Consider the following 21305-nt stretch of genomic DNA (forward strand, 5'->3'; position numbering starts at 1 on the left):
GCCACAAGGTCGCAAGCACTGTTCTGCACCTAATCTCTCGGGGGGCCAGAAGAACGTATGCACCCCGGTAATTCCTATTGCTTCAATGATAGTAAAATATTGCGCAGTCGCGACGCTGTAGCCCTATGTCGCAATAACGCCTAGCCAGCAGCACAGCCAAACTAGCGACTCATTGAGAGGTTCCGTAACAAAAGCTAACGACAGCCACACAATTGGTCAGCTGGAAGCAGACACCCACTTTGTTGGAAATCGACGTCTGCCTCGGCTACCACAACGCTGCTGTTCCGTTCCGTTCACCAACGCACAGCCGCTAAACAGCAAGAGAGGCGTTCCGATTGACTCGGCAGCCTGCAGAAGCTGTACAAAACAGACAAAAGCGCGCACACAGGCACGAACGGACAATAACAAACAGGTTTGCAACACACACGCTCATTCTGGGACGAGAGAGAAAAGATAGTTCTTTCGCTTCCGGATGCTTGGAAGAGTTCCTGCGCTATCGGCTATATGTTACGGCCAGAGCGTTTGTTTTGATTACACGCTCCAACGCTTGCCTCGGAGTGTTGTCATTCTGGACGGCGACAGCGGAAATCTCGGAGAGCACGTCACGACGCCGATAGTAAGGGAGGGTCTCAATTTCCCATCTCAGCGTTGAACGGCAATGACTCGAGGTGGTGTCGCAATTCCTCTGCTCTCTTGTGTGTGGCCTATATAGATGCGGGCAAGAACTATAGGAGCAGCGATTTTGCCCGGTGTACCGTGCCCGCGAAAGAGGCTGCTGCTGCCCACTGTGAGCCTTTTCTCGGCGATTCGTAGCAAGAACCGCCGAAGAAAGAGAACAAGACTAGCTCTCTCGTTAAACTTCCCATACATTAACTTTTTTTCCTATCTGCATTTTTTTAAATCATTTTGCAGCAACTCGTTCTCAAAATGAAATGAGGTTCCACACACGCTACGTTTACGTGTGTGTGTGTGTGTGTGTGTGTGTGTGTGTGTGTGTGTGTGTGTGTGTGTGTGTGTGTGTGTGTGTGTGTGTGTGTGTGTGTGTGTGTGTGTGTGTGTGTGTGTGTGTGTGTGTGTGTGTGTGTGTGTGTGTGTGTGTGTGTGTGTGTGTGTGTGTGTGTGTGTGTGTGTGTGTGTGTGTGTGTGTGTGTGTGTGTGTGTGTGTGTGTGTGTGTGTGTGTGTGTGTTGAGAGAGAGAGAGAGTACAAAAACTCAGGGAGATCAACCAGGACAGAGCCCGGTTGGCTACCCTAAGCTGAGGGTGGGAAAAGAGGAGAAAATGGATAAAGAAGAGTAGGGAGCTCAGCATTCCCGTGCGCCGGTGACGCATACGAACTGGAACGCCCACACTGCCTCACACCGAGGCTCTCAGTGCGCTAGGCTTCGGATACCGCAGCTGTGCCCGGCCGCACGGCTCACCGTCTACACTCCTGCTCAGCATCTCGGAGAAACTTGAGATGGAGTCGAAACACCTGCCTCCTGAACATCCAGTTTCCTCGTGGGAACACTGCCACTTGCGCTTTTCTGTGACGGCCTTCCACGCGTCGGTCCACCTGCGATTATTTTTAGTTGTGATTCAAGTTCGCATCACTCTAACAAATAATGATCAATGTCACCAAGAGCTTCACAACACACGCACACGACGATGGCGCGTTAAGTCCCGTATTACACCGCCACGCTGGAGTACGCGCTGACCGCTGTTTCACCCACGCCGAGAGCGAAAATGAAATTTCTACTCAAAGCTTCAGTCTTATGCTTCTTGTTCATTTCACCTCTACGTGTCCTTTTTTTTTTTTGCTACCTGATATTAACAGTTCTCCACAAGGCCCTGTCTCATTCTGTCCTCATTTTTTTTTGCATATTCTATTCTCTATTATGATTTGCAAGTGCTCACGACACTTACCTCCAACACAAATCACAGCCGCAGCGAGCCTTGTCATTTGTGCTAGTCGTGCATGTTCGTGTCGTTCGTGCCTTTTCGCAGTAAAGCTTTCTCTTCTTGTTTTTTTTTTATTTCTTAACCGTGCTATTTCGTCAGATCTCACTGCACTTGAGTCGAAACTTTGTTTAATCCGCCGCTCATGTTGTGCCGGGGAGCCCAGTGGTGTAATACCCTGTGCACGCTAATTATGCGGCAGCAGCTGCTGCTCGTGGGAATGCGATGCAAAAAACTTTCGAAGGCTGATATGGGGCAAGAGCGCGGGACGGGAACAGAAAGAAAAAGCAGATTGCATCGACAACAGCAAAAATTTTTACTACGCTCTGCTAAGCACCGCGAACCTCGACAACCGAGTGGAACATTTCCGGGAAAACCAAGCAACATACTGCTCGGAAAGTTTAGTTCGACGCGACTGCTGGCAGCAAGGTCTCCGCGCCTGTGACAGAACGACAGCAAGAACTAAGGAATTAATTGCTCCTGTTTTGCTTGGCGGTTTCCTCGGTGAAGTCCGCCCCAACGGTCTCCGCGTTGGGCTTGGCGAACAATAAGAGGGACAGCAAAGGAAAATTGAAAGTAAGGAGTGTCAGGGAAAGAAAATCCGCCTGCTGCTGCTCTTCATTGGAATTTCTCGCTCACTTATTCGCAGTTGCACGCATTTGTTAAGTCTCATCATCAGTGAGGGACGACAGACGAAGGTTGGCCGTTTCAGTGCGATGACATGAAATTGATACTATCCTTCTCGTGATATTTGAAATTTCTTCACATACTTACGTGCAAGTCAGACATTTGTTGTTTTAATTCGCCTAATTAGATAATTGGTTAGTATTCATTATTCAACGTCAATTATTATATGAACAGCGATACTGTCAATGAGAAAATTGTAGATCATCCGAAAAAATTATCGATCCAGCTTTTTGTTGCTCAGTGCGTGTTACCTAAAAACTATTTCAAAAACGGAAAGAAAGGAGACACACACAAAAAAAGTGATGCGCGACTAGTCGCGCGACACTTTTACAAGTAGCGTAAATAACCTAACAATAGCGTAAATATGTAGATTAGCATCAATGTAAGCATGCGAGCTGTGGAAGAACACGACACCTTGCCTTTCGCAAATAACTCTTTCACAGTCCCCGTGCTGAGACGAGTGAGAAAAAGGTCATTTATATCGAGAAGTCCCGCTGAACAGACAAAAGCCGACGTGTCCCATGATTAACGACACGGGCCGACAACTTAGAAGGAAATTTTTTATTCAATAATTTTTTTTCCAACAGCAATCTATTCTTTCTTTCTCTTCCTTCCGTTTTCTTTTTTTCGTTGCGTAATAAAAAAAAAGACATCTCGTTGCATCATTCAATTTGACAGGCGACTGAGTTCTCGCGCAACCTGGCCGATCTTTCCAAAACCGCATCTGCTCCGGCAGCGACGGAAGCCGACGCCACGTACTGCTGCCTTTTCCTCGGGGAGTCGCTTTTCGCGCTATCCTTTCGTGCTGCTTGCCGGCGGGTTAGGTTGGAACGCTCCCGGTCATCCGAAATGGCCAGGCCGGGCGGTCCGGTGGCCGAAGTGGGATTAGGGGACCGCGACCTGTGGTTAGAGCAGAGACGGACGGCCGAAGCCTCGAGCACTCAGCCGCGGACTTGGGCAGCGTCGCGCGACAGTCGCGGGCGATAGCGTCTTTTACCCCCTGCCAGGCAAGCGGCGATTTCCCGCCGCCGTTCGCGCTGTCGCCGGCTAAGGCCGGCCAGATTGAGAGCTATGGCCGGTATCCCGCGTGCTTCGTCTTTTTCTCTTTTTTTTCTCCCGTTGTAGTTCGCCTTGCACCGTGGCCACGGTTCCACTTCCTCGAACGGCGAGACGGTACGAAAGGACGGATGACATAACGTCTTCCACTGAAGCACTGTTTCCAACTGCATGACTGGCTCGCGTCGCATAATTACAAGCAGATAACGGAATGCAGATGTCCGAAATTTTGTTTCTACGGCGACGTTCCGCCCGCCGTGAAGAACTTGTTATTTGGCTTAAATTTGCAAGCAATGACGGCTAGTTTGGCTTCTCACCATGTTAGGTGCTTACGAACTAATAAAATTAAATATGAAAGCCCTGTGACAGGTAAAAAAAAAAACGCAGACAAGCCCGGTTAGGTACTGCAGTCCTCAAAATAGTGGCTCGCGTTTCAGTGCGCCATTGACGAGACTGTTTAATTAAATAAAACCGAGGCTCGAGTTGACGCTAGTGACCATACGGAGCAGCACTGTAATGACGGCAACTGTAGTTTAACCGTGATCGACGAAAAAGAAAAGTAATCTCTCAGTTCTTTTTTTTTTCTTTACAGATTGCTGTCAGCGAACGAAACAAACTTCAAAGCAGTGCGACAACGCAAACACTTCGCCGATCTCGTAGTCGTCATATACCGCCTACGCTAGCGTGTCCTCGCCTTATGGCACGGCAGCACGCTTACCCCTCGCGAGCAATTTAAAATCGCGTTACATGGCTGACTTCCCGGGCTCGCAACGAGGCAATCTTTACTGCAAATAAGCGAAGCCCGGTCCTAAAATAGGTTGCTCTCAAAAGTGAAAATGGAGGTGGTAAGTGGAACTCCGGGGAGCAACCGTCTAACTGCACCCGGCAGCGGAGCATAAGGCACGCCAGCGTTGTTCTGTTTCCGTTTTCTTTTCTTTCTTTCTCTCTCTCTCTTTCTCTTCTTCTTCTCTCCTTTATGATCTTTGTTTGTACGTGTGAGAGGGTGAAACTATCTTTCCGACTGGATGCGTGCGCCTCCCGAGGCGATTTGATGCTGGGTCGCACCTTCCGTTGTCTCACGATGCTTATCAGCTGTTTCGGTGGCAAAGAGAAAAAAAACAATTATAGTGGAATGCAGAGGTTAGCACAGCTATGGGCTTTGCCAGGTGTCGAAGAAAATAAAGAAGGAAGTACAAAGCAAGATACAGATATCCGAGACGCCGTAGCGGAGAGCTCGGAATTCGTTCCAATCACCTGGGTTACTTAACGTGCCCCTAAAGCTTCGTTCACGGGCAGTTTCGCATTCCATTCCTGTCTAAATGCGGCTGCCGCGACCAGGGATCGAACATGCAACTTCGTGTGAAGCAGCGGAACACGACAGCCACTGAGCCACCACGGCTGATTGGGGCTAAAACGAGTAGACTAGCGATTGGTCAGACGTGGCTGCATCACTTTCTGGCTTGCGTAATTTGAATTAACATGTAAGGCGATTGCACACTTGTATCACGTGCCTTGCGTGCGACGAAGGCGCCCTTGGAGACACGTAGGAATAGCACGCTAGTTAAATTAAACACTCCGTAGTTACTTGTAGATGTGCGCGCTTGTGTATGTTGTGCGTGTATACACACGCACAACGCTATGCACACGCTATGCATGAATGCGTTATTTGGTATGCAGCCTCACCATCTAAAGCGGCTTATTTTAGGTGCCTGTCCCGGCAAATATATAAAGGATTCGTAAAACAATGTATCTCCCTGTCATTGAGAGACCAGGGAAGCCATCCCTCACTGATACGCAAGGATACTCGAGCGCCACCTAACCTGCGTAATATACCGCGGGTGCGACAACGCACGTGGGAACTAATCTATATACAACTATAGCAAGGGCCCTCTCGAGCGTGACAAATGAAGCGTGACGGGCATCGTTCGACGAACCTCCCGTCATAGCTTCTTTCGTCCCGCCGGCTCTGTTCACGCCTTGACTCGATATCGGGTGGTTCGCTGGGCGGGCGTCTGTTGAGGAAGGACGAAGGTGTTCCTGGCGGCGTCAATAATCGGGCGACCGCGGCACGAAGTACGGGAGCGACCGGCCGTCCATCAATTTTGACCATTAATCTACAGAAAAAAAATGAATGGGTGCTCATTAAATGACATTATCTACGTCTAACGACGCGAGCACAGCCTGCTCAAAGCGTATTTTTCCGTCTTATTTTTTTTTCTTCTTGAGATGAAAATAAACAGAGGAGTTGTCGCCGTTTGCTGGTTATTGAATCGCAGTACAGTGAGAATTTTAGATAGGTACTACTCACATAGATAAATAAACAAAGAAGGAACCGCTATTAGAGGTCTCCGTTAAGGAATCACTGTTAGATAATCGTTATTAGAGCGATTATTTACTTCTTTTCTTTTTGTTCTGTGTTTCGTTATTTCTTTCGTCGTCACGCCAGCCCAATGCTGGAGACTCTTTTAAACTATATGTTTTCGTTGCACTAGAATAAGGACGCAGGAATTAGCCGAGGAAGTTTCCCGCTATATTTGTTCACTGAAAATACTCGAAGGCGTCTTTACATGACTGCCGTGTGCTTTAACAATTTCGGCGAGGTATGAGGGGTCTAAATTTGCCATACCCACAGCCACATTTTTTTAGCCTAACGCGTACATCAAAATACAAAGTAATCAAATTATGGGATGCCGCATGCCAAAACCACTGATTATGAAGCACGCCGCAGTGAAGGACTCCGGATGGATTCGAACAACCTGGGCAATTCTTTAACGTGCACCCAATGCATGGTACACGGGCGTTTCTGCATTTCGCCCTAGTCAAAATGCGGCCACCGTGTGCCCGGATTCGCACCCGTGACCTCGCGCTTAGAAGCGCAATGTCGAAACCGCTAAGCCGCCACGGCGGGTATACACATCATATAGCGTAGCCTTTGAAAGTTTAAATGAAGCATTTTTTTTTATTTTGGGGGGAACTGGCGTGATAACAGAAAACGATGCTGGTCCAAAACGTACTGAGCAAACACAACGGAAGCATACAATGCATGCCCCCGTGCAGCTTGTATGCTTTACTGGTGTACACAGGCTGCTTCCGACTTATCTTAAAGGCACCCACGAGGGGGCAGGAATGGGTGACCAGGTCACGTGACGAAAATGGGCAAAGTGATGCGCGCGCCTCCCACCTTTTTCTCCCATTGTTTGACAGCTGGCGTTCAGATTTAACTTTTTGCCAACTGTACCTTATCAGGAACGCACGCGTCATCCTTCATACAAAAGACGATTCAAGCTCTTGTTGTGTCCTTCAACAAGAGGGACAGCCATAGCTCCCTCTTAACTAACAGGGCAACGTAGCTTCGAAAACCTCCTTAAAGCACGTAATATGTGCGAGCTTCTGCCTCAGTCGCCGCCAACGTTATCGCTCAGCGTTGCACTTATTGTCGCCCGTACTCCATCATATATTTCTAGCCTTGCGAACGTAAAAGCGTTACGTGCTTGCACACTCCTTCGCGGTGTAAGTCAATTCATCCATCCAGTGACGGCGGCTTCGAAGTTTTCTGCCCTGACAGGCAAGAGCATAGCAAAATAAAGCCGTGCGCTACATAAATGCCGAAAAAGTGCACGAAGAACAAGCAGTAATCTACGTCCTCTGCACTTCGGGAGGCCGAAACCTCTCGAAAATACCAAGAACAGCCTACGTGCGCTTCTGTTGCACACTAAAGAAATGAAAAAGAAAGCATCGTGACCTTTCTATAATCATTTTTCCCCGTCACCTATTCACACCAAAGCCGCCCCCACTCCATAACCTCTGGCCTCCATCTATGCAATGTATCACTGTGTAACTATATACGGCCTACCGTATACGTGTCGATATGACGATGATGGAAGGCCTGCCCGCCACTCCTTCACAATTTTATTAACTTTTTTTTTCAACATCACATCCATCACTCCCTTCCACGATACCGAAAATTGCGCAAGTAAGGAATTACGCTATATATTCATGGCACTTTTCACTAAACCTCTCGCTCGTTCGCGCTCAAATATTGCGTACAGTTGGAATTTTGCAGTGCATTATTTACGTTTAATATATTTGGTTGAACTTTCTTTCCCTGGTTTCTATTCTCCTTCTCCCTTCCCCAGCGCAGGATAGCCAACCGGACTCTTGTCTGGCTAATATCCCTGCCTTTCTTTTTTTCTCTCTCTCTCTCTCTCTCTCTCTCTCTCTCTCTCTCTCTCTCTCTCTCTCTCTCTCTCTCTCTCTCTCTCTCTCTCTCTCTCTCATTTGGTTGTACTACTTGCCTGGCTCGTCCAGTATGACTCAAAGCACGCGTCATCGGCGTCGATGCCGACATAAGAGTAGTTTCTCAGCAACGCAGCGGGGGCACCTATACTCTCACGGCGAAACACGCAGCACGCCACATTTTGATGCGAAAGCATCAAATGGCCCACTGAGCGAAAAAACCGGCGTTGTCTGTAGCAGCGAAACGGCACCTAGATTTCCGTTGGCTGCGACGCCACGTCATGAGCGCGCCTCGACGGAGCAGAGGGGGCAAATCGGAACACCTGCTGGCGCGATAGAGCGCCAGGTGTTGCGTAAGGGGCGAGGGCAACGCCGCGACGCCACGTCATCAGCGCGCCTCTACTTGAGCAGACACGGCGTCGCGAGGCCGCGTGCAGACGCTGCCTTGTGGCTGCTTGTGTTATCCGTGCGTTCCTTGTCCGCACAAGCTCTCGCCTGCGGTCTAAGTGCGCCTCGGTAAGACCAACTCAAAAATGCTCCCAGCCCGTCAATGCGCTCGCTTGCCCGCGAGGAAGTCATAACTCGAAGGACCACTCAGCGGCGTTCAATTGGACATTGATGCTTTCGCATTCACAACTCAATAATAAGCGCTTAGGTGTCCTCGGATTTTTACTTCAACAGTGAAACGCAGCGCCACCCTTGCTTTCCACTACAGCAGTCACCTTTAATGGCGACATTCATTGTGCGAATCACAAACGGGCCTTCGCCTAGTACCATAGGTATGTAACAAAATGCCTTTTGGCCGAGAGAGAGTGCTTGCATCCGGCCGGGGTGCTGACTCATGGCTTTCGGTTGCGAGCCTGCTCTTCCAGCCAGTGCGCCGCGGCCATTTCAGGTACGTTATATTTATTGCAGTGGTTGCAGTATCGTCTGTGAGAACTGCTCAGGCACCAGTAGACGTAGTCGATATTTGTGAACCCTTAAGGGTGCTGATTTGTCCCTACACTAATACCCTTACCCTTGAGACTGCAAAAAAATATATATTATTACCCTCAAAAGCGAGCTCAAACTACGCCTGTGATGAGAGAAGCCGCTTGACTCACATCGGCCTTTTTCCCTTGCCAGGGTATCACGCCCATGGCCATCAAAAGTGCGTCTCAAACCAATGAGAGCACGGCAACGCTGTTTTGAAGAAGCGGGCATTTATGACGAGTACTGACTCTACTGCATTGTGTCTAATTGTGTCTCATTCGTGCCTCTGGAACCTGTGTACCCCAGACAACCGCGGACTTCGTTTCAACGAGAAATTTTTTAGGGAGAAAGTATTTTTGCTCGAAATGTGTTATCTTGTTCTCTTTTGTTTAAGTGTCACCCCCCCAATTCAAGAATTTAAACAACTTTCTTTATTTTTTATTATTAGCCAAATGGAAAGGGGTAGCCTTCGCCAGATAACGGCGACAACTCCTCTTCTCAGTTTTATTTCAAAAAAAAAAAAAAAGAGAGAGAGAGAGAGAGAGAGAGAGAGAGAGAGAGAGAGAGAGAGAGAGAGAGAGAGAGAGAGAGAGAGAGAGAGAGAGAGAGAGAGAGACCATTTAAAACTGCGTAATAATTCCGACCACCTGGTGCGCATCGAAACGTCTGACCTGACAGTGTGACGAGAGCTGTCAAAGGTTGTCATGGTATGGTATGGTATGATGAACTTTATTTAATGTCCTGAAGATCAACCCTCAGGTTGACGCAGGCGGCTCCCACGTCGGGACAGTAAGGTTTAACCTTACCGCCGTATCATGGGCCTTCTGGACGGCCTGTACTTGATCAAAAAGACCTCCACTGTGTAGGACTCGCTGCCACCAGTCTCTCTCCTTGTCACAGTCTGTGAAAGTCACAGGACACTGCCAAAGCATGTGATCCAGAATAATGATGCCATTACACTTCTCGCAATTGATTGGTATTTCTCTTTCAGGATATATCTTGTTAATAAAGTTTGGACTTGGATAAGTTCCTGTTTGCAACAATCTCAGAGTCACCGCTTGAGCTCTATTGAGCTTAGCGTGTGGCACTGGGAATTCCCTTCTGTTGATGTAATAATGCCTCGTGATTTCATTATATGTTAGTAATTGGTCCCTGTTCTCCTCCTGTATATTATTAAGGTCCTGGTCGCGTAGCGCACGGATAGTAAGTCCTCGTGCAGCTGCGTTAGCCATCTCGTTTAAATTCTTCCGAGATGGATCGACAGACCCCATGTGCGCAGGAAACCAGCGGATTTCGATCTCTTGGCTGTCCAACTCACCGATCAGCTGGGCAGCCCTTTTGGTTACAAAGCCATTGGTAAAGTGTCTAATAGCCATCTTAGAGTCACTGTAAATCTTCGTCCACTTATTATTCCTTAAAGCCAATGCTATCGCTACTTGTTCCGCGACTGTCGTGTCTTTAGTCATGATTGTAATAGCATCCCGAGTGAGACCATCTGCATCTACTACTACTGCCGTAAAGGCTTTCTTTCCTCTGACCCACGCAGCATCTACAAATGCCGCATGTTCTCTGTCGTGTTCTATCTCTTGCAGGAGAGCTTTGGCCCTTGCCTTTCGTCTTTCCAGGTTGCGCACCGGGTGCATATTTCTGGGGAAAGGAGTCGTCTTGATTACATTTCTTATGCTATCTTTTAGTTCTACTGTGCCTTCACCTGAAATTTTGGATTCGGTTGGGCACCATCCTACCTCTTCTAGTATTGCTTGACCTGGCCTTGTTCCAGAGAGCCTCTCTCTGTGGGCAATTTGCTGAGCTTCAATTATCTCGGCTATTGTGTTGTGGAGCCCGAGTTTCATTAATTTGTTATCCGGAGTGTTAATCGGTAACCCCACTGTTGTTTTGACTAGCCTTTTAATTAATCTGTTCAACTTGCTTATCTCTGTCTTTGTCCAAGTGAGCATCCCAGCTACATATGAGAAGTGACACAAGGCGAAAGCGTGGACCAGTCTCATGGCGCTCTCCTCTCCCAGCCCTCTGTGTCTGTTAGTGATTCTCCTTAGCAGTCTTATTACCTCCACAGTCTTGCTTGTGATGTGTCGTATTGTTCTTCCATTTGCCCCGTTTGCCTCCAGGAATAACCCTAAGACTCTAATGGATTCTACTTGCTTAATAGATTCGCCTGCCTTCGTGGTCAGTAATAACCTGGGTTCTTCCTCGGGAACGTATCCCCTCGGTTTTCTACCCCTTCTTCTGTTCTTGAGTACAAGGAGTTCAGACTTATTAGCAGAGCATTTGAGTCCCATGCCTTCTAAAATAGACTCTACCTCATAAATGCTCTTCTGAAGTCTGCTTTCCACATGTCCCATACTTCCTTCAGCGGTCCATATAGTCACATCGTCTGCATAAATGGTAAAGTGAATGCCCTCTATCCCTTTTAGTCCCTTTGCCACTTTTGACATGGCCAGGTTGAAAAGCATAGGTGACAAGACCGACCCTTGTGGCGTCCCTCTGTCACCGAGATCCATCTTCTTTGATTTAATATCCCCGAATCTAAGGTGAGCTGAACGATTGCCAAGAAAGGTTTTGACCACTTCGTAGAGTTTTCTCCCCAATCCCAGTTCGGAAATCACTTCAAGTATTGCTCTATGCTTAATTCTGTCAAAAGCTTTTTCGACATCCAACCCCAAGAGAGCTCGAGTGTTTTTTGGTTTAGCTAATAGCAGTTGATGTTTGATTAACAACATGGCATCTTGTGTGGACAATCCTGATCTGAAACCAATCAGATTGTACGGTAGGATGTCATTGTCCTCCACATATTTCGTTAACCTGTTCAGTATGACATGCTCCATTGTCTTCCCTAGACATGATTGTGATGTTTACATTACTCGAGATGTCGCCAGAAGAAGCGTCATTTGTCTTCATGTCTTCCCTAGACATGATTGTGATGTTTACATTACTCGAGATGTCGCCAGAAGAAGCGTCATTTGTCTGCATCAACCACATGAGCTTAACTCTTAAAGAAGATGTGTCAGCCATAGGACAAGCCTTAAGAATGCGAAAATGCTTCTGTGTTTTAGAATCTAAGCTTGATCCACGAGGCGCATCATCATCAGCCTATTTTGCATGTCCAATACTGGACAAAAGCTTATCACAGAGATCTCCAATTAGGGCTGTCTTGCGTCGGCTAGCATCACCTTATACTTACAAGTTTATTAATGTCATCACACCACCAAATTCTAGGCCGTTTTCAACTGTGTTTCCCTTTTCTTGGTACCCGTTCAGTTACTCAAGGCGTGTAACTATAGCAATAAAAATAAAGTATTTTCGCACCTAAATTGGAGGCAAACACCTACAACTAATCGACATAGGGTACAAGCCTGTTTGAAAGTTTTCTCTATACCTGTCTTTTAAACGAACAATCTTTTGAGCAAGCTGCGATTTCGACCCGTCTCTATTGCTGCAGCGCCGCGCCACACTCTCCTCCTCTCCCCCTATACCCGCATCCATTGCTGCAATAAACGCAGGCCACGTGCACAGGCGCCATCGCCACACTCTTTCCCCCTCTCTCCCAAATGGTCGGCTGCCCCAACACCTCCTAGAGGGTGTTGGCTGCGCGCGCATTCGTGTCCACGATACGGACGCAAGCCACCCTGGGTACGCCCTCTGGGAACGCATGCGGGGCGTGCGTACGGGGGCTATAGGTAAACAGCTTCGCTCTAAAAGCTGTTATTATTACGCACTTCATAGTTCGGAAACGCAGCTATCGGTCCGTTTTACTGTTGGCTTCAAGGCGTGCGAGGACAGCCAAGGTGTGTACTTGTGGTCAGCAGCCGACACTGCCGATACGACACGGGTGCTAGTAGATTGTGAAAGACGCCGCGCACTATTAGAGAACAAAACGCGTGCGTGGGCCTCCTTTCATTTCAAGAGCAGGATGTGTCAGACTACCAGCGTGCGTGTACGGCGTCCCAGCGTGGCGCGGTGACGTCTATACAGATGGCCTCTGCACGTAGTATCGCGGCGTGATGTACCCTATAAGGAAACTGGATAGGTCCATGTCGGAGATGAATAGTTGAACTTGCAGCCATCCGTCGCGATCTGTACTCCCTCTTCTGACCTGCTGACGTCACGCGGTCGCGCACGCATGGGGATCAAGAGGAAGAAATGGGCAGCAGAATGGGAGGGGGGATTGCGAGAAGTACAGGGGGGAGAAATGCGATACATCAAGGGGGTGCCTATAATCCACTTAGTCTGAATCCGTGGGCAGGATCCATCGCCACGCACGGGGGGATTTATTGTCCTTGTGGGAGCGTAGAAGTAATCTAATACCGTCGTCTTGATTTAACGCAACGCATTGGAGCAGTGTGTCCGTGTCAAAGCTCACTACTGCGTTCTTTTGTCAGTGTTGCGTTGTTTCGTTGAGCAATCATACCTCCAATATAAAGAATTGGTTTGTTTCTTTCTTTCTTTCTTTCTTTCTTTCTTTCTTTCTTTCTTTCTTTCTTTCTTTCTTTCTTTCTTTCTTTCTTTCTTTCTTTAATTTTCTAGCTGTGGCAGCCGTCTACCGAAACGAGAACTTGCAAATGAGCTGCACTTCTGCGATGCAGCAGTCACGCATGTGCTCTAGAGTTTCCAGCTGAGCCGAAAGATTCGGCTAGTGTTTTATTTTGTTCCGAGTATAGGTTCCGCATGCGTATAGCAATTCACGCTGGGCACAGGCATCGTTGAAAATAGGTTAACGTCCCTGCCTAACGTCTCTCTCTCTCTCTCTCTCTCTCTCTCTCTCTCTCTCTCTCTCTCTCTCTCTCTCTCTCTCTCTCTCTCTCTCTCTCTCTCTCTCTCTCTCTCTGTCTCTCTCTCTCTCTCTCTCTCTCTCTCTCTCTCTCTCTCTTCCTAGGTGTGCGTTTGCATTCGTCTTTGGAACTTTTCAGCAAGTCCGAAACGTCCAGTCTAAATGTACTCGTTCAGGAATTCAACACGTATAGATCAGGCTTGTAGGTCAATGGTATACAAACAACACTTTGTTTGTTTGTTTGTTTGTTTGTTTGTTTGTTTGTTTGTTTGTTTGTTTGTTTGTTTGTTTGTTTGTTTGTTTGTTTGTTTGTTTGGTTGGTTGGTTGGTTGGTTGGTTGGTTGTTTGTTTTGTCCTTTAAGGCTTGGTACCTTTCCGTAGAACTGTTTTATTTCTTGCGTCGTGTTTGCTTTCACTCCCTTCTACATCACGTTATCTAACTCACCATGTTATCTACGCACCCGATAGTTATACTTGCAAAAGTAAGGACGTGAGCGCTATAACAAAGATACCTCATAGATTATAACGCAATGCAGTTAAAGTACTGATTGTTTGTTTTTAATGGATAGCAAGACCACCACTGAAAACATACAATCAGTACTTTAACTGCATTGCGTTATAATCTATGAGTTATCTTTGTTATAGTGCTCACGTCCTGACTTTTGCCAGTATAACTATTTTCATTCCTTGATCTGCAACACGTACGTAGCCTATGGATTGACTCTGTCTGTACATCTCGCGCAACGAAGGCCCTTTTAACCTTCCTTATACACTGTATGGTCTCAATGAGATACTTCAGTTTGTTGAGCGTTGTGTTGTGGTTCGTGTCTGTTGCGTATCTGTGACGTGAACTGCGCGTATCATTTCGTTGTACATCATACTCATCTTGAGTAGAATGCTAGGCATGCCGGAAAGCAAATATCTCTAGGATTCATTAAAGAGGCTCTCTCTCTCTCTCTCTCTCTCAATCAAATATCTTTAGAATGTGGTGGCGTCATGCACGGCAGCGAGTGATGACCTACCTGTAAGAACGATGCGAACAACCGCTTCCTAAGCCGAGTGCGGATTCGGTACTCATTAGCTTTTGCTCGGCGTCACGCTTCCACGCATTCTGGTTGTTCTTTCCAATCCTCTCTTTCGACACTGTGCAGATTTTTAATGTCTCGTATTGAAGAATTGCGCGAGATGCGATCGCAAGAGGACGGTCCCAGGATAGGAGAGCATCCATCAAGCTGATGTATACATATACTTCTAGAGCTCACAGCCGCGATCGCAATCTGTCAAGCACACGCCTATACTTTTTAGCGTAGGTACCTTTTTTTTGCATGCACCTGAGATTTTTTTTTTAATAATGGAGCTAGGGAAACATAACATAAAATGGGGAAAGGCTTAGAGTTGCGGCGCATTATCAAAGTCAAGCTGGAATTTCTCGTAGCGCGTCGTCTCCGATGTTCAATTATTGATGGGCTTCTTTTCTGTACTGCGATGCCACGTTTGCTTTCAGCCGCAAGCAGAGACAGCCAACAACGCGTGTAGACGCCCGCGCTACCTTGTGCGCAGTTCAACATAAATTGTGGTGCTTTAGCTCAGCTTTTGTTTCTCGCTGTTATATTTTGCCTCCTGAATTTTCGAGGAAAGACACGCATTCGTCGCGTCTGTGTATTATTCTCGCCCGCCGAGCCAACGTCATTCTTCTTGTGCAGTTCCTCATCGCATTGAAAACTCCCCCACCCTGTTCTTTTAACGTTATTTGCATGAAATCTCTTGTTTATTATTTTCTTATCTTGAGGAGCAATAAAACATGTACCAAAATCTCGATGCTAGCATCTTCTGCCATTTCGCTGTTCACGTTCAAAATTAATGCAATTGAAAACTTCAACATGAAGGTGCTCGTCCAGCCGAAAACTGCACACAGGGGCCTCCGACTGGTAGTCGTAAGTGTGAAGCACACGTATACTTGAGATGCGGATACGGTATGTATGCGGCAGCGACAGTAACGACAGAAAACTGGCACTGAGATGCCGGCTATACCTATCGCCAGGACTCGTGGCTCTAGGGATCGTGGAGCGAGGAATCCCTTTGACAAAGCAGACGACATAAACCATTCCATTGTCTCGCTCCACTTCTGAGATGAATCTCGCCGTTTTGTCTTTCAATAATTGCTAGCGCCTTCTGTCCCGCCATTCGTAGCAAACTCTTATCAGTAGGATTTCTGCGGGTAGTGGCGTAACACGCTGCCGTGTAAGGTCGTCGTAAAGAGATGCTATAAAGAATCAGTGGACGAAGCCAAAGCCAGAGGGAACGCAATTTCATCACGCGTTCCGCGATCTGCGTATTCATGGGACATTTACTAGCTGAAGAAGAAAATGCAGCATAGGGCGGGGCAGGCTCGGCACGACCTCGGTGGTGCCCACCCCGCTTGTAAAACGCCTTATGCATTTTTTTTTTTTTTGTGACTATCGAAGTTCACTACTCCACGCTTCTGTAGTTCAAGGTTCACTTTTCCTAATGTAATATGGACGTGTCGTCATTCACTTTTTACTACTGTTTATAACTCGCAATCACTCTACGGCTCTATTTTACTGTTGTCTGACTGGCGAGATCTAGAAAGCCTGGCGGTACTGGCAAGCCTGCCAGTAGGGCAGGTTTTACAAGCGCACTGGCAGGGCTCTGGCGGGAGGCGGAGGATTCACAGGAAATGACGACGCTTGAGGAAACATTACCAAGGAAAAACAGGCATCGTATAATCAGTTTTCTTCTTTGTCATTCTATGTTTTTCCCCGAGAGTGGTCGCCCCACTGCAGCCTTTTTATTTCTGTTATTATTGTTACGTTTGCTCGCTTTTTACGAAATGAGCACCCCACAATACGAAAGGGTAGGCATCTTGAGTTTCCAGCGCTCTAACTTTACGGCTGCAGCGCACCGGAGTTGGAAGAGATCGCAGGTACGAGAAAGGTACGCGTACAGCGTACCTTGAATGTGAGTGTCGTCAAGAGAAGACGACGAGTCGGGAGACATGGCGTTACGATGCTTCCTAGTCGACATGCACGCTTTCTTGTCAGCCTTTCGCTTGACGGCGGTGACTCACCTCTTTCATGACTCCCTCTGCTTTTCTCCCTTCAAGAAGTCTAATGAACAAAGTTTACTGCCCTACCTTTGTCGCAGACTACAGGGAGAAAAAAAAAAGCGAATGCGTAGCTGATTACGAAATACTTGTTGTCCATCGTCGGAACACATCTTAATACGTCGAAGGGACACCAAAGAGAAAAATGATTTCTTCTGTATATGTAAATTACCCTTCTAGAACATCAAAAACACCTAGGTCTCCTATCACGATAAGACGCTTGGTAAGCCAGAAAAAGCCAAATGACAAAACGCTGATGGCGACGCCGCCTTGAAGTTCCCGCATCAGCTCGCTGTGATGTCATGGGTTTCGACAGCGTCTCCTAGGGCCGAGTTAATTCTTTAGCGGTAGAGATAGACTACACTGTGATCTAAAGGAGCCAAATATTGAACATGGTGACCTTCGGGAACTTCTTCTGAGGCAGCGTGGCTTAAATAGGAAAAAAAAAAGGTACTTTGATATCTCTGATGTCACAGTGACGTACCGGCGTTAGGTTTCGACGGGAAATTTAAGAACTGAAACTTTGACCTTCATTTTCTCTTCTAATAATCAACCAAATATTTCGAAATTAAAGACAACAGAGATTTTAAAGAATGCAGACTAAACTGGCTGAGTGATTTGCTTTAGTGTTCCTTTAAGAGGAAGCGTTAGCTCGGGCCCAACTCCACTGCCGCATATTCAGATACATTTAAAACTCAGAAGGGCTTTTGCGAGATGACCGCTGGGTCAATTTTAATGAAACTTTCTGCATCGGAGAGAAAACATGTAAATCCTATTGACTGTTGAAGCGGAATTTTCTTTCAAGGCCTGAATTAATTCAAATCAATCTTGAAAAACTGTCATGTTTGAAAAATATAGAAGCACGAAGTTTACAAACTCGGATCCCCGCACGAAAAACAGATAACGCAGTTATGTAAGCAGCATCCGCTGGAGCATCCAAAGCGGGCAAGAGAGAGAGAGAAAGAGAATGAAGAGGAAAGGCAGGGAGGTTAACCAGATATGGGTCTCCGGTTTGCTACCCTACACTGGGGATGGGGTATAGGGGTTAGAAAGATGACAGAAAGGAAAACGAAAAAAAATTAAAAAATAAAGAAAGAAAGGAACGCGCACACATGGAGACACACACACAAAAGGCGTTCCAGTTAAAGTCGTTCACACAGGCCGGCGGGCAAATTTTATGCAGAAATTTATATGATACATTAATTTGTTACATTGTTTACGATGGTTAAGCAAAAGTCCTGCATGCTCACATAGTAGTGGTCTAATTGAGTTCCATGTATAATACATCAAGTTTGTCCGCTTTAGATGTGCCATTAAGTACAATTTACAGAATTGTTATATCCTCTTTCATTGCTGAGTTACCGAGAGGCAGTAGCGGGTTGCTTCTACACGCCTCGGCCACGCAGATGTAGTGGTGCGTGAATCAGAGCATCTAGAAATAACTGACGATGCAGGCCAACGCGAAACCACCGCCAGAAAATTGAGGTCGACGAAAAGAAGAAAACTAAACAAACGTTCAGGCTGACTATAGCGGCGAGTAACAGCAACGCTGCCCCCATCTTGCGTGAATCGAATCTTCATTAAATCGCTCGCAAAACGAGCCAAGTCTCGCGCCGCGGGCGCTATTACGCGTATATATGGTTCTGATTACTAACCGCACCCGTCATTTTCTCGCTCGCAGTTTCGTGCCCGAAAGGCTCGGTCGACAACGTTGCAGGAATATACCAGTGCGTTTAACGGCGACGGGGTCAGCTTTGACGAGCAGTAATCACGAACCCAGAATATATGAAAACATACTATGCTGTGGGGCTATAGTGCATATACCATAGCTTTCAGATTGCTCAGATTTCTTCTTTTTTTCATTTTTGTTGTGCTTATTTATAACCGCTGTCGTCTGATCCCGGAGAGTATAGGGCGTGTAATTTATGCCCTCCCTGAACGTCTTCTTCGCGGGTACTCCTTATTGGCATTCGCTTTGCGGTTACACGTAGAAGTGGATGGGTGGGAATGGCTCCCGCCTCATTACCAACACCAGTCGCACTGCTGCGCGGTGGTCGGTAGCAGAAAGGCGAGAACAGATTATGCGACACATTTTTTGCCAGTTTTGCGGGACCTTCGCTCAATTCGCTAAAAGCGGCGTCGGGATGATTATCCTTCTACATGGCGTCACGTGTTGTTGCGGGCTAGTGCGTCGTGCAGTTTAGTGCTCGGGTTCCACTTGCGCGAAAGGGGAAAACGCGCGGCGATCGCCCGCACCGTACGCTGTGTCGGCTCGACTATCCCTGGACTGCAATTGTTCCCTGTAAGCAGTCCTGCATAGGAGCAGCTTCGATCGCTTCTGTTCATCGGTTCAAAATATACGTATTTAATCCCTCATTCTCGAAGCAGCCCGCAATGGTCTTCCCACCGCACTGACTGCTGTAACGTGAAGCCCGTCCTACAGACAAAATACGTGATTGCAAATAAACAGGCATAGTACAGGCGAGGGCAGCAGTACGTTGTCCTTGCTCTAATTCTTAGTTGTTCGCCGCCTTGAAGAATAATATTTGCCAGGTAACTATGCCACGCTAGGATTCATTTTGCCTGCTGATTACATTCATGCCGTTAGTGTATACATCCAACATTTACGGCGAACCTTTCTTTCCCTTTTTTTTTATTTCTTTTCTTTCTTTTTTCCCAAGCGGAAATGTATTAACCCGCTGTGCTAACCCACAAGGTATAGTTCCAGTACATCAGCTTAATGAAAAAGAAAAAAAAAAGATTCTTGCATGAAAAGTTCCACATGAAATGTCGGCTCTTATGTATCTCTAAAGCGCACGACCTATTGGATAACTGCCCACCCTTCGCCAATTCTCCAGAATGGCTGTGCTCCAGTGGGACGCAAGAAGCGCGTAATCCTTAAACATGTATATATATATATATATATATACACGTGTGTGTGCGTGTGTGTGTGTGTGTGTGTGTGTGTGTGTGCGTGTGCGTGTGCGTGCGTGCGTGCGTGTGTGTGTGTGTGTGTGTGTGTGTGTGTGTGTGTGTGTGTGTGTGTGTGTGTGTGTGTGTGTGTGTGTGTGTGTGTGTGTGTGTGTGTGTGTGTGTGTGTGTGTCGTACGTATACCTCTCTGCGCGTGCACCTGTCATCACTAGACTTTCCTCGGCAAGCGTCATGCATGCTTGCGTGATGATGCTGAGTCGCTATCTCCCGCTGTGTGTCCGCATGAGCTGCTGTTTGGATTTAGGCCTGTATGGTTTGTGTTCCATCGCGCAAGAAAAACACAGTTTTACGCATCGCAGGTATTGTATAGCACTTGACCGCTCCACTAACGACTCGCTGCACATAGTTTCCTACGTGTGTGTGTTCAGCTTGTGTTCGTTTTTTTTTTTCTTGCACAGAATGTAACGGCACAGCCTCTGCACCTTCGTGACTTCAAGCGAGCTAGAACTTGTGGATTGACGTGAATGACAAAGACAAGTATAACGAGTGCGAGTTTAGGCAAATTAAGAACACTTAGAAATTATCCTTGGTTGAAAAGAAGAAAGAGAAAGGGGGGAGGGGGCTTTAGCAATATGCCTCTTAAGAGTAGCTTGCTGCTAAAAAAATGTCTACGGCTGCATTTACAGCTAGTGAAAACAGTGATAAGGCTGTTTCACATGGCGCGATTGGGGTGAAAAACGTCGCAGAGCGATTTTCGCTGACAGCTTTCACATGCATCTGCAACAGTGCGATTTCCGTCGCAGCGATGCCCAATGTTGCCCCCTGCTCACTAAGTATCCATGCCTGCATCGTTAAATAAAGACAAGATCGAAACTAGTCAAATAGTAGAATTTTCTTGTTATTATTTGAAAATAGAGTAAGTAGACCAGTTTTCAACGCTTAAAAGTGTAGAGACTTTACGATCGCTTGCAGATGCGGTGAGTGAGCTAGATGGTGCACAACGCCGCAAGTATGAGCGTGCGGCTTGTGCGGCGTCGGTGGGGTGGTTCCGTTTAGTACACTCTAGCTTCGTTGTTGCTATGGGAGCCACAACTCTTTTCCTGGAGGAGTACTCGCGTTCGCGGAAGAACAAGCTACTATTGAGTGTGCGTGTACAAGCAGCTGGCACAATTCGTAGCGATGAAGAGGTTGACAACGGGGGCAATCAAGTCCGTATACGTGTCTTATGCTGAAGGCGGCGTCTGCTCCCGAACTGGATAACGTGCAGCTTCTCCTTTTAAACGAATTGTGCGAGCGGAAGAAAAAAAAAATGTTTATAAAGCTCGTAAGCTGCAGGCGCTGTTGGGCACGCCCTATTAAAGCATCACTAAAACTGGCGCGCGGCGTTGCTCCATAGAGCTAGCAACTCGTGGTAAAACAGGAAAGCGCATATTGCGACGGTGCTTTCTGTTACGTCACACGTTGCCCCGCCCACATCGTGCCCATTGCTGCAGCTCGGCGACAGTGCGACCAACTTGTTGGAATCCAGTCGCGGAGAGCCCACGACGTCGTGGCGGTCGCTGGGCGACGGAAT

Source organism: Dermacentor variabilis, chromosome 4, assembly GCF_050947875.1.
Source record: "Dermacentor variabilis isolate Ectoservices chromosome 4, ASM5094787v1, whole genome shotgun sequence".
In the NCBI taxonomy this organism is placed as follows: domain Eukaryota; kingdom Metazoa; phylum Arthropoda; class Arachnida; order Ixodida; family Ixodidae; genus Dermacentor; species Dermacentor variabilis.